Source organism: Aegilops tauschii, chromosome 6, assembly GCF_002575655.3.
Source record: "Aegilops tauschii subsp. strangulata cultivar AL8/78 chromosome 6, Aet v6.0, whole genome shotgun sequence".
NCBI lineage: Eukaryota > Viridiplantae > Streptophyta > Magnoliopsida > Poales > Poaceae > Aegilops > Aegilops tauschii.
The window spans coordinates 22,864,905-22,879,215 of record NC_053040.3 but is presented as its reverse complement, the minus strand read 5'-3'; positions in this window follow the sequence as shown (position 1 = coordinate 22,879,215).

The window sequence follows — 14,311 nt, the reverse complement described above, 5'->3', positions numbered from 1 at the left end:
AGTTTCGTTTGCTAGAGCTTTTCCAATGTCAAGTATCTTTTCCTTAGACCATGAGATCGTGCAACTCCCGGATACCGTAGGAGTGCTTTGGGTGTGCCAAACGTCACAACGTAACTGGGTGACTATAAAGGTGCATTACGGGTATCTCCGAAAGTGTCTGTTTGGTTGGCACGGATCCAGACTGGGATTTGTCGCTCCGTGTGATGGAGAGGTATCTCTGGGCCCACTCGGTAATGCATCATCATAATGAGCTCAATGTGACTAATGCGTTAGTCACGGGATCATGCATTGCGGTACGAGTAAAGAGACTTGCCGATAACGAGATTGAACAAGGTATTGGGATACCGACGATCGAATCTCGGGCAAGTAACATACCGATTGACAAAGGGAATTGCATACGGATTGATTGAATCCTCGACACCGTGGTTCATCCGATGAGATCATCGTGGAGCATGTGGGAGCCAACATGGGTATCCAGATCCCGCTGTTGGCTATTGACCGGAGATGCGTCTCGGTCATGTCTGCATGTCTCCCGAACCCGTAGGGTCTACACACTTAAGGTTCGGTGACGCTAGGGTTGTAGAGATATATGTATGCGGAAACCCAAAAGTTGTTCGGAGTCCCGGATGAGATCCCGGACGTCACGAGAGGTTCCGGAATGGTCCGGAGGTGAAGAATTATATATAGGAAGTCAAGTTTCGGCCACCGGGAAAGTTTCGGGGGTTACCGGTATTGTACCGGGACCACCGGAAGGGTCCCGGGGGTCCACCGGGTGGGGCCACCTGTCCCGGAGGGCCCCGTGGGCTGAAAGTGGAAGGGAACCAGCCCCTAGTGGGCTGGGGCGCCCCCCTTGGGCCTCCCCCCTGCGCCTAGGGTTGGGAACCCTAAGGGGGGGGAAGGAGGGCAGCACACAACAGCCTTGGGCGCCTCCCTCCCCCCCTGCAACACCTCTCTCTCTCTCGCAGAAGCTCGGCGTAGCCCTGTGGAGACCCGCTACATCCACCACCACGCCGTCGTGCTGCTGGATCTCCATCAACCTCTCCTTCCCCCTTGCTGGATCAAGAAGGAGGAGACGTCGCTGCACCGTACGTGTGTTGAACGCGGAGGTGCCGTCCGTTCGGCACTCGGTCATCGGTGATTTGGATCACGGCGAGTATGACTCCGTCATCCACGTTCATTGGAACGCTTCCGCTCGCGATCTACAAGGGTATGTAGATGCACTCCCTTCCCCTCGTTGCTAGTATACTCCATAGATGCATCTTGGTGAACGTAGGAAAATTTTAAAATTATGCTACGATTCCCAACAAGATGATGGCAGTAACTATACGGACTGGATCCCGAACCTGAGGATCATCCTCATAGCTGCCAAGAAAGATTATGTCCTAGAAGCACCGCTAGGTGAAGCACCAATCCCAGAGAACCAAGACGTTATGAACGCTTGGCAGCAGCGTGCTGATGATTACTCCCTCGTTCAGTGCGGCATGCTTTACAGCTTAGAACCGGGTCTCCAAAAGCGTTTTGAGAAACATGGAGCATATGAGATGTTCGAAGAGCTAAAAATGGTTTTCCATGCTCATGCCCGGGTCGAGAGATATGAAGTCTCCGACAAGCTCTTCAGCTGTAAAATGGAGGAGAATAGTTCTTTTAGTGAGCACATACTCAGAATGTCTGGGTTGCACAACCGCTTGTCTCAGCTGGGAGTTAATCTCCCGGATGATGCGGTCATTGACAGAATTCTTCAGTCGCTTCCACCAAGCTACAAGAGCTTTGTGATGAACTTCAATATGCAAGGGATGGAAAAGACCATTCCTGAGGTATATTCGATGCTGAAATCAGCGGAGGTGGAGATCAGAAAAGAACATCAAGTGTTGATGGTGAATAAAACCACTAAGTTCAAGAAGGGCAAGGGTAAGTAGAACTTCAAGAAGGACGGCAAGGGAGTTGCCGCGCCTGGTAAGCCAGTTGCCGGGAAGAAGTCAAGGAATGGACCCAAGCCTGAGACTGAGTGCTTTTATTGCAAGGGAAGTGGTCACTGGAAGCGGAACTGCCCCAAATACTTAGCGGACAAGAAGGCCGGCAACACCAAAGGTATATGTGATATACATGTAATTGATGTGTACCTTACCAGTACTCGTAGTAGCTCCTGGGTATTTGATACCGGTGCAGTTGCTCATATTTGTAACTCAAAACAGGAACTGCGGAATAAACGGAGACTGGCAAAGGACGAGGTGACGATGCGCGTCGGGAATGGTTCCAAGGTCGATGTGATCGCCGTCGGCACGCTACCTCTGCATCTACCTACGGGATTAGTTTTAAACCTAAATAATTGTTATTTAGTGCCAGCTTTGAGCATGAACATTGTATCTGGATCTCGTTTAATTCGAGATGGCTACTCATTTAAATCCGAGAATAATGGTCGTTCTATTTATTTGAGGGATATGTTTTATGGTCATGCCCTGCTGGTCAATGGTTTATTCTTGATGAATCTCGAACGTGATGTTCCACATATTCATAGTGTGAATACCAAAAGATGTAAAGTTGATAACGATAGTCCCACATACTTGTGGCACTGCCGCCTTGGTCACATTGGTGTCAAGCGCATGAAGAAGCTCCATGCTGATGGACTTTTGGAGTCTCTTGATTACGAATCATTTGACACGTGCGAACCATGCCTTATGGGTAAGATGACCAAGACTCCGTTCTCCGGAACAATGGAGCGAGCAACCAACTTATTGGAAATCATACATACCGATGTGTGCGGTCCAATGAGTGTTGAGGCTCGCGGAGGATATCGTTATGTTCTCACTCTCACTGATGACTTAAGTAGATATGGGTATGTCTACCTAATGAAACACAAGTCTGAAACCTTTGAAAAGTTCAAGGAATTTTAGAGTGAGGTTGAGAATCAACGTGACAGAAAAATAAAATTCTTACAATCAGATCGTGGTGGAGAATATTTAAGTCACGAATTTGGTGCACTTAAGGAAATGTGGAATCGTTTCACAACTCACGCCGCCTGGAACACCTCAGCGAAACGGTGTGTCCGAACATCGTAATCGCACTCTATTGGATATGGTGCGATCTATGATGTCTCTTACCGATTTACCGCTCTCATTTTGGGGCTATGCTTTAGAGATTGCCGCATTCACTTTAAATAGGGCTCCGTCGAAATCCGTTGAGACGACACCGTATGAATTATGGTTTGGGAAGAAACCTAAGCTGTCGTTTCTAAAAGTTTGGGGATGCGATGCTTATGTCAAGAAACTTCAACCTGAAAAGCTCGAACCCAAGTCGGAGAAATGCGTCTTCATAGGATACCCTAAGGAAACTATTGGGTATACCTTCTACCTCAGATCCGAAGGCAAGATTTTCGTTGCCAAGAACGGGTCCTTTCTGGAGAAAGAGTTTCTCTCGAAAGAATTGAGTGGGAGGAAAGTGGAACTTGATGAGGTGATAGTCACCCCTTCCGAACCGGAAAGTAGCGCAGCGCGGGAAGATGTTCCTATGGTGCCTACACCGACTGGGGAGGAAGTTAATGATGATGATCATGAAGCTTCGGATCAAGTTACTACTGAACTTCGTAGGTCCACAAGGACACGTTCCGCGCCAGAGTGGTACGGCAACCCTGTCCTGGAAATCATGTTGTTAGACAACGGTGAACCTTCGAACTATGAAGAAGCGATGGCGGGCCCGGATTCCGACAAATGGCTAGAAGCCATGAAATCCGAGATAGGATCCATGTATGAAAACGAAGTATGGACTTTGACTGACTTGCCCGATGATCGGCGAGCCATAGAAAATAAATGGATCTTTAAGAAGAAGACAGACACGGATGGTAATGTGACCATCTACAAATCTCGACTTGTCGCTAAGGGCTATCGACAAGTTCAAGGGGTTGACTACGATGAGACTTTCTCACCCGTAGCAAAGCTGAAGTCCGTCCGAATCATGTTAGCAATTGCCGCATACTATGATTATGAGATATGGCAGATGGACGTCAAAACGGCATTCCTTAACGGCTTCCTTAAGGAAGAGTTGTATATGATGCAGCCGGAAGGTTTTGTCGATCCTAAGAATGCTAACAAAGTATGCAAGCTCCAATGCTCAATCTATGGGCTGGTGCAAGCATCTCGGAGTTGGAACATTCGCTTTGATGAGATGATCAAAGCGTTTGGGTTTACACAGACTTATGGAGAAGCCTGTGTTTACAAGAAAGTGAGTGGGAGCTCTGTAGCATTTCTCATATTATATGTGGATGACATACTATTGATGGGAAATGATATAGAATTCTTGGAAAGTATAAAGGCCTATTTGAATAAGTGTTTTTCAATGAAGGACCTTGGAGAAGCTGCTTATATATTAGGCATCAAGATCTATAGAGAGAGATCAAGATGCCTCATTGGTCTTTCACAGAGTACGTACCTTGACAAGATATTGAAGAAGTTCAATATGGATCAGTCCAAGAAGGGGTTCTTGCCTGTATTGCAAGGTGTGCAATTGAGCACGGCTCAATGCCCGACCACGGCAGAAGATATAGAAAAGATGAGTGTCATCCCCTATGCCTCGGCCATAGGGTCTATTATGTATGCCATGCTGTGTACCAGACCTGATGTAAACCTTGCCGTGAGTTTGGTAGGAAGGTACCAAAGTAATCCCGGCATGGAACACTGGACAGCGGTCAAGAATATCCTGAAGTACCTGAAGAGGACTAAGGATATGTTTCTCGTTTATGGAGGTGACGAAGAGCTCGTCGTAAAGGGTTACGTCGAGGCTAGCTTCGACACAGATCTGGATGACTCGAAGTCACAAACCGGATACGTGTATATTTTGAATGGAGGAGCAGTAAGCTGGTGCAGTTGCAAGCAAAGCGTCGTGGCGGGATCTACATGTGAAGCGGAGTACATGGCGGCCTCAGAGGCAGCACAGGAAGCAGTCTGGATAAAGGAGTTCATCACCGACCTAGGGGTGATTCCCAATGCGTCGGGCCCGATGACTCTCTTCTGTGACAACACTGGAGCTATTGCCCTTGTGAAGGAGCCCAGGTTTCACAGGAAGACCAGGCATACCAAGCGTCGCTTCAACTCCATTCGTGAAAGTGTTCAAAATTTAGACATAGATATTTGTAAAGTACATACGGATCTGAATGTGGCAAATCCGTTGACTACACCTCTCCCTAGAGCAAAACATGATCATCACCAGGACGCTATGGGTGTTCGATTCATCACAATGTAACTAGATTATTGACTCTAGTGCAAGTGGGAGACTGTTGGAAATATGCCCTAGAGGCAATAATAAATGGTTATTACTATATTTCTTTGTTCATGTTAATTGTCTATTGTTCATGTTATAATTGTGTTATCCGGAAATCGTAATGCATGTGTGAATACATAGACCACAACGTGTCCCTAGTAAGCCTCTAGTTGACTAGCTCGTTGATCAGCAGATAGTCATGGTTTCCTGACTATGGACATTGGATGTCATTGATAATGGGATCACATCATTAGGAGAATGATGTGATGGACAAGACCCAATCCTAAGCATAGCATAAAAGATCGTGTAGTTCCGTTTGCTAGAGCTTTTCCAATGTCAAGTATCTATTCCTTAGACCATGAGATCGTGCAACTCCCGGATACCATAGGAGTGCTTTGGGTGTGCCAAACGTCACAACGTAACTGGGTGACTATAAAGGTACGCTACGGGTATCTCCGAAAATGTCTGTTGGGTTGGCACGGATCAAGGCTGGGATTTGTCACTCCGTATGACGGAGAGGTATCTCTGGGCCCACTCGGTAATGCATCATCAGAATGAGCTCAATGTGACTAAGGAGTTAGCCACGGGATCATGCATTACGGTACGAGTAAAGAGACTTGCCGGTAACGAGATTGAACAAGGTATTGGGATACCGACGATCGAATCTCGGGCAAGTAACATACCGATTGACAAAGGGAATTGCATACGGGATTGATTGAATCCTCGACATCGTGGTTCATCCGATGAGATCATCGTGGAACATGTGGGAGCCAACATGGGTATCCAGATCCCGCTGTTGGTTATTGACCGGAGAGGCGTCTCGGTCATGTTTGCATGTCTCCCGAACCCGTAGGGTCTACACACTTAAGGTTCGGTGACGCTAGGGTTGTAGAGATATGAGTATGCGGAAACCCGAAAGTTGTTCGGAGTCCCGGATGAGATCCCGGACGTCACGAGGAGTTCCGGAATGGTCCGGAGGTGAAGAATTATATATAGGAAGTCAAGTTTCGGCCACCGGGAAAGTTTCGGGGGTCACCGGTATTGTACCGGGACCACCGGAAGGGTCCCGGGGGTCCACCGGGTGGGGCCACCTATCTCGGAGGGCCCCATGGGCTGAAGTGGGAAGGGAACCAGCCCTTAGTGGGCTGGGGCGCCCCACTTGCCTTGGGGGGCAAGTCTCCCCCCTGCCCCCCCCATCTAGATGGGTCTTGGCCGGCGCCCCCCTCCCAGGGGGCCTATATATAGGGGGGGGAGGGAGGGCAGCAAGACTATAGCCTTGGGCGCCTCCCTCCTCCCCTGCTACACCTCTCCCTCTCGCAGAAGCTCGGTGAAGCCCTGCCGAGATCCTGCTACATCCACCACCACGCCGTCGTGCTGCTGGATCTCCATCAACCTCTCCTCCCCCTTGCTGGATCAAGAAGGAGGAGACGTCGCTGCACCGTACATGTGTTGAACGCGGAGGTGCCGTCCGTTCGGCACTCGGTCATCGGTGATTTGGATCACGGCGAGTACGACTCCATCAACCTCGTTCATTGGAACGCTTCCCCTCGCGATCTACAAGGGTATGTAGATGCACTCCTTTCCCCTCGTTGCTAGTATACTCCATAGATGGATCTTGGTGATGCGTAGGAAAATTTTAAATTATGCTACGATCCCCAACAGAGGAAAGGGTGATGCAGCAAAGTAGAGATAAGTATTCCCTCAGTTTGAGAACCAAGGTATGAATCCAGTAGGAGACAATGCACAAATCATCAAATACCTGCACAAACAATCAAACAACTTGCACCCAACGCGATAAAGGGGTTGTCAATCCCTTCACGGTTACTTGCAAAAGTGAGATCTGATAGAGATAGATAAACGATAAAGTAATTATTTTTGGTATTTTTGGTTTATAGATCGGAAAGTAAAAGATTGCAAAAAGAGAAGATCGGAAACTAATATTGTAGATCGGAAACTTCTATGACGGAAAATAGACCCGGGGGCCATAGGTTTCACTAGAGGCTTTCTCAAGATAGCAAAAAATATGGTGGGTGAACAAATTACTGCCGAGCAATTGATAGAAAAGCGCAAAGTTAGGACGATATCTAAGGCAATGATCATGAATATAGGCATCACATCTGTGTCAAGTAGACCGAAACGAATCTGCATCTACTACTATTACTCCACACATCAATCGATATCCAGCATGCATCTAGAGTATTAATTTCATGAAGAACGGAGTAACGCATTAAGCAAAATGACATGATGTAGAGGAATTAACTCAAGCAATATGATGAAAACCACATATTTTTATCCTCGATGGCAACAATACAATATGTGCCTTGCTGCCCCTACTATCACTGGGAAGGGACGCCGCAAGATTGAACCCAAAGCTAAGAACTTCTCCCATTGCAAGGAAAACTAGTCTAGTTGGCCAAACCAAACCGATAGTTCGAAGAGAATTACAAACATATCAAATCATGCATATAAGAATTCAGAGAAGATTCAAATAATATTCATAGATAAGCTAATCATAAATCCACAATCCATCGGATCTCGGCAAACACACCGCAAAAAAGTATTACATCGAATAGATCTCCAAGACCATCGAGGAGAAGTTGGTATTGAGAATCAAAGAGAGAGAAGAAGCCATCTAGCTACTAGCTATGGACCCGTAGGTCTGTGGTAAACTACTCACGCTTCATCGGAAGGGCAATAGAGTTGATGTAGAAGCCCTCTGTGGTCGAATTCCCCTCCGGCAGGGTGCCGGAAAAGGTCCCTAGATGGGATCTCACTGGTACAGAAGGTTGCGGCGGTGGAAAAGTGTTTTCGTGGATGCCTCTGGTGGTTTGGGGATATATGGGAATATATAGGCGAAAGAATTAGGTCAGGAGAGGCACGAGGGGCCCACAAGGGTGGGGGCGCTCCCTACCCCCTGGGCGCGCCCTCCGTCCTTGTGGCCGCCTCGTGGCTCCTCCGACTTCATCTCCAAGTCTCCTGGTTGTCTTCTGGTCCAAGAAAAATCATCGCGAAGGTTTTATTCCGTTTGGTATTCCTTTTCTGCGAAACTCAAAAACAGGGAAAGAGCAGGAACTGGCACTAGGCTCTAGGTTAAGAGGTTAGTCCCAAAAATAATGTAAAATAGCATATTAATGCATATAAAACATCCAAAATAGATAATATAATAGCATGGAACAATAAACAAATATAGATACATTGGAGACATATCAACCTCGGAGGCTGTTTCAAGGAGGGAACCGCTTCGGTGCACAACCCAACTACAGGGCGTCACCACATGCCACACCCAAACTCTGGTCACCTCTATTCTCTCTTGATCCCCTTCTCTGTCCACGTTAAAGAAAAGAAAACTTTGCCCTATGGAGTTCCATCTCAGCCCCACCTGTTCCCCCATTCACTCCTTCGCCTCACTCCCTACCTATTCCTGTTCCTGGCTGGCCTCTCCCCTCCAAATCCAGCACCGCCTCCCCTCCCCTCCCCTCCCATCATCTGTACCTGACCTCCTTGGCGTGGATCTACCTCTCCCCCTTCCTCAACCGGAGAACCAAGGGATGTGATTGCAGTGCTTTTTAAAAGGCGTCTACTCTGGGCTCGCTGCCGTTGGATTGGGCATCACCCCAAGTGAAGGGCTATCTGCGATGCAACCTTTAGGGTCGCAAGATGAACCTTTAGGGTTGTGTTAGCTACTCAAGCAGAAGTCCCTCGCCATTCGTCAATTTATCGGATGAAGCATGGGGACTGGAGTCCAAGGACATACAACTTTGTCCGAGCCAGTATAGTAGCGCAAGCCCACCTCAATCCAGCTCGATTAAGTATACAAGGAGAGCTAGGAACGGTATGGAGGGAATCCAACACATTATAGATCAGTCTAGTGCTAGGGTTCTCACGTTCCACCATCTTCTTCTTCTCCGCCGCCAAGGCCGATAGCTTGTAGCCCAAGAAACAAATCTCCCCAGGGACCCTCCAGATCACTGGTAATCACTCAAACAATACAACCATCGGTGGCAGGAGTAGGGTCTTACCTCCCCAAGGAGGGCCCGAATCTGGGTAGATCATCTGTCTCTTGTACTACCATCTTGATGCGCCACTCGCATCTTGATACGTCTCTAATGAATCTATAATTTTTTATTGTTCAATGTTGTTATATTATCATTCTTGGATGTTTTACATTCATTTTATAGCAACTTTATATCATTTTTTGGGACTGGCCTATTGACATAGTGCCTAGTGCCAGTTGTTATTTTTTGCTTGTTTTTTACTTTGCAGAATATCAGTACCAAACAAAGGCCAAATGACATGAATATTTTTGGAGATTTTTTTTGGACCAGAAGACAACTTGGGAGCCAAGGATGCACCTGGGGGAGGCCCGTGGGGCCCATAAGACACGAGGGTGCGCTAGAGGCCCCTGTGAAGGATAGTCTGGGAAGTATAGTTTGATGGTGAGAATTAAAGATGAGCACAACTTCATTGGAGTCGACCTGGTGCCTGTTGAATTTGTGGAGTTATTTTAGTTATTCAATCAAGACGCCCTCGACAAACAACTCATGATTTTCTATTGTCTGTAAGTATTACTTCTGTAATTAAGTCTCTAAAGCTCAGCTCGTTCATTGCATGTATATATAATTATCCTCACTATATTATGCAGATTGAAGATCATCGAATGCAAAAAAGGACAAATCTATGACCTTAGGTTCATTAGCCCAAATACCGTAAATGAATTTACGGTACAAAACAGAGTCAAAGATACCAAGGAAAATTTCTAGAATCATTCGTTCGACATCAAAACAAAGGGAAAATACTCTTTCCTTACAACTTCAAGTGAGTGTTACTGTCTTGTGCATATTCGGTTTCGCTTAATCGAGGTTATATTAATGTAATTGATGAGTTATGCCTGCGCATGTTCTACTTTATTCTGCTAGAGATTAAGCTTGATGGGGGAGTAGTAACTGTCTTAGACTCGAGACGTAAAGATCCCCAGGAGTATGCGGACATGACTGCAATGCTCCAAAAGTAAGTTCAATCATTATCGCACCATATCAGCAACTTTCATTCATTTACTGATATCAAGTAATCATTTTCTTTGCCTTCCAGGGTTTGGAAACAGTTCAACGGAATGGTTCCGGGTCTGCAGAAGGAGCTACGATTTACACACCCCAAAGTAAGTAGTACTAGCTAGTTCCGTGCATCTCTCATTGATTCTTGTTTCATCATACCATTATCATGCTTGATTATCAGTTTGATTGAACTCTATTCTCGTAAAGTGCTTGTGGCTGGAAGGCGGGAATAATTTATGTGGATACTATGTTTGCGAGTTCATCCGCCACTCGACCTCTGAGCGGGGCTACTCTCACAAACAGTTTGAAGTACGTAAACAATAATATTCACAATTTTATTTTATTACCATCAATTGTGTTGAGTTTCATACATATATATGTATTGACACCCTTCTTTAAATTAGATGTGGGAGATGCAGCAAGAACTCCTACCACATGATCGCATACGAGCAATTCAAGAGGAATTGGCGGGATTCTTTCTTGACCACGTCTTACATAAAGACGGAGAATACCATATGGAAATTCAATGGGAGTTTGGCGCTTGATGATGTCAGGGATGTTATATTGTATATATGTAGTAGCGTCGGATAGATATACGAAAACTTGTTGTCCGACCAAGCACGGAGAAAGAGAGGTCACTTCTCTCTCCATGTTCATGTTCACGGTGTTGTGTAATTAATGGTTCCTTCATTTGCTTACTAGCTAGCGTCGAGTTCTCTCTATATGTAGTAGCTAGCTAGCGTCGGCCAAGCACGGAGAAAGAGAGGTCACATCTCTCTATATGTAGTAGCTATAGCTAACACAATATGAAACCCCTAATTAAACCATCCAAAACCCCTAATAAACCCCCCTTCAAAAAAAACCCAGCGCTTGCGAGCCGCTGACGTGTGGCTGCCCTTTATTCCGGTTGGTCTTACTAACCGGGACTAAAGGTCCTCCTCCCTAGGCGCCCCCCCAGCGGCCACGTGGCCCTTCTTTGGTCTCGGTTCGTAATCCAACCGGGACTAAAGGTTTTTGGCATTAGTCTCGTTTGTTTTGTCCTAGTTCCAGAACCGGGACTAAAGGCCCTCTAAAACCGGGTGTAATGCCCTGTTTCCTACTAGTGCTATATGCGGTATTTCCATGCCGTTCTAAGTAAATTTTATGTGCCAACTCTAATTTTCAAAATATCCTTTTTGTGTGTCCGTACCGCTCATGAAGCGGCAGGGGGTGGCCAATATTTTTCCATGCTAGATGTGCTATTCTCAAGATGAGTGTTTATTCAGTTGTCATTTAACGAGAGTGTGGAGGTAATAGGGATGCCCAGTCCCGAAATGAAAAATGAATTTACTTTATGTTGTCAAATAATAAATTCCTTGAAAAGTGTTGGTATGGACGGCACCTGTGGATACGGCTAGCCATGGATTGTGAAAGAATGATGGAAAAATGAAAAAACTTTATTTTATGTTTGAGAACCGCATATGATGTATCTAGCATGAAAAGTATTGGGAATTACTAAGTCGTTTTCGTTGACGGGAAAAGCATGCCTCTCAAAATATTTTATCTCTCAGTTTTAGTTTTGAGCTCTGGCACCTCTACAAATATCTGCTTCACTCTGCGAAGGGCCTATCCGTTTACTTTATGCAATATTTATTTTTGTTTGAGTCTTCATCTTCTCTTATAAAGCACCAACTACGGAGCACTATGATCATACTTGTGCATTGTATGTAGCTAATATTTGAGTGTGTTTCATGAATGGATCAATGATTGAGCATGATGGGCTAGGGATAACTTTCTTTAGTGTTGATACTTTGAAAGACATGGTTGCTCGTTGATATGCTTGAGTATTGAAGTCTTCATGTCAAATATAGACTATTGCTTTGAACCATGTAAAAGTCCAGATGTCCTTGCTATAAAAGAAACGAATAGGTGATGAACATGTTAGGCAGCATTTCACATCAAAAACTCTGTTTTTATCATCTACCTACTCGAGGACGAGCATGAATTAACACTAGTATAAAAAGGGCCTAATGTGAACCAATTAGTCCCGGTTTATAACTGAACCGGCACTATTGTGCTCATTAGTGCCGGTTCCAACGGCTAGGCGGGCGGCAATCATTAGTACCGGTTCGTGGCGAACCTTTAGTATCGGTTCGTGCCACGAAATGGTACTAAAGACGTGGTGGCAGGCTTGTGTCAAGCTGGGGCCCCACTAGCACCTTTAGTACCGGTTGGTTATATGAACCGGGACTAGAGATGCACTTTTAGTCCCAGATCGTATAACCAACCGGTACTAAAGGTCATCCTATATAAACCCCTTCGTCGAGCTCGAGCGCTCTGTTCTTCCCCTTTCCCATCTCCTCTGTTTTCTTCCTCTTCCTCTCGAGCTCAGACTCCATTTTTGCCAAAATTTGTGAAGATTTGAAGGCACCCCATCCATCCAAGTGATCACAAAGGTTAGCAACTTTGTCCTTTCATCTTTCATTGCTAGATTAGCTCTTGCAATGCTTTATAAGTATAGTGATTTGTGGGTTTTATTTTGGGAGGAATTATGTGTGGTAGTATTTGATTTATATATATGCAATTTGAGGTTAAAATAACTCTTAGTTTGCATATGTAGGTGTGGTTTACTTAGTGCCTTCCCGTCTCTGTTGTAACCACCGTCGATCGCCCACACCGTCCAGTCGCCGGCACCATCTTGTGGTGAGCCTCTTGTTCTTATCTTTTTTATATAAAAAAGTCATGTTTGTGTAATTTAGATATATAGTTACTCGTATAATTATCTTACACGTACGTTGTTTGTTATACATAGTGCCATGGTTTTGATATCCGTCCCCGTCGGTCCTCGTCCGGGTTATGATTCGGATATGGTATATTCTCTTTTATAACTATTTGTTGCATTTCGTGTTTATGACAAATTATGCCCATCAAGTTGACATAGATATTTTTATCTAGGAGGTATGTGAACCAGAAATTCCAACCGACCCTATTGTCGAGAGGTTAAATTTAGTTGAAAGAGAAAACGAGTATTTGAAAGAAAAATTGAAAAGAATTGAGGGAGAGAAGATGGAATTGGAGTTGCATGTTGCCGATGTCGTCGATGATCACAAGATCAAGATGGAGAAAATGTGCTTGAATATTAGAAAGATTAGAAAATATGCCATTGATAGTGAGGCTTGGTATCATTATGATGTTGGATCAATTGTTACCTTAGTTGCGATCTTGATCACATTTGTTGTTGCATTTAAATGCTTTAGCTAGAGAGTTATTTGTACGTTTGTTTTATGAGAATAAGTGTTGTATGAACTTTATGTATGAACTTGTATTAATTTGGTCTATTCGGTGTTGTGTAATGAAGATGAGTCGGCAATGGATGTATGATGACCGATGCTCTCCCCAGTTCGTTAATGGCGTGCATACTTTTCTTCTTGCGGCTGAGGCAAACAAGCGGGCAGATGGTTTTATGCCTTGTCCATGTGCTGGCTGTAAGAATGATCAGAATTACTCTTAAGTCAAAAACCATTCATGTCCACCTGTTTGAGTCCGGTTTCATGCCCCACTATAATGTTTGGACCAAGCACGGAGAAAGAGGGGTTATGATGGAAGACAATGAAGAAGAAGAGGACGACGACAGCTATCCTGGCCATGGGTTCCCTGAATACGATGGTAGAACAATGGGGGAAGAAGCTGAGCTAGCAATGCGGGAAGAAGTTGAAGAAGAGGCATCAGATGAGCCCGCTGATGATCTAGGTCGGTCCAGCAAAGCAACGTCCAGATCTTACTTTTGTCGACCAAAGAGCAAAAGATCGGCTTTGGGAATCTCTCATGGAACATTTCACCCTACCAGATCATTTCACAGATGCAGATGTGCAGAAAGTCAAGGACGCTGCTCTTAGGAAGATGGCAATTGCATTCAACACCCACAAGAAAACTATATGGGCCAAGTACGTCGAAGGAGAAAAGAAGACTCCAGAATTCACTGGGACACTGGAGAAGCAAAGAGATCACTGGCCTACTTTCATGAAATTCAA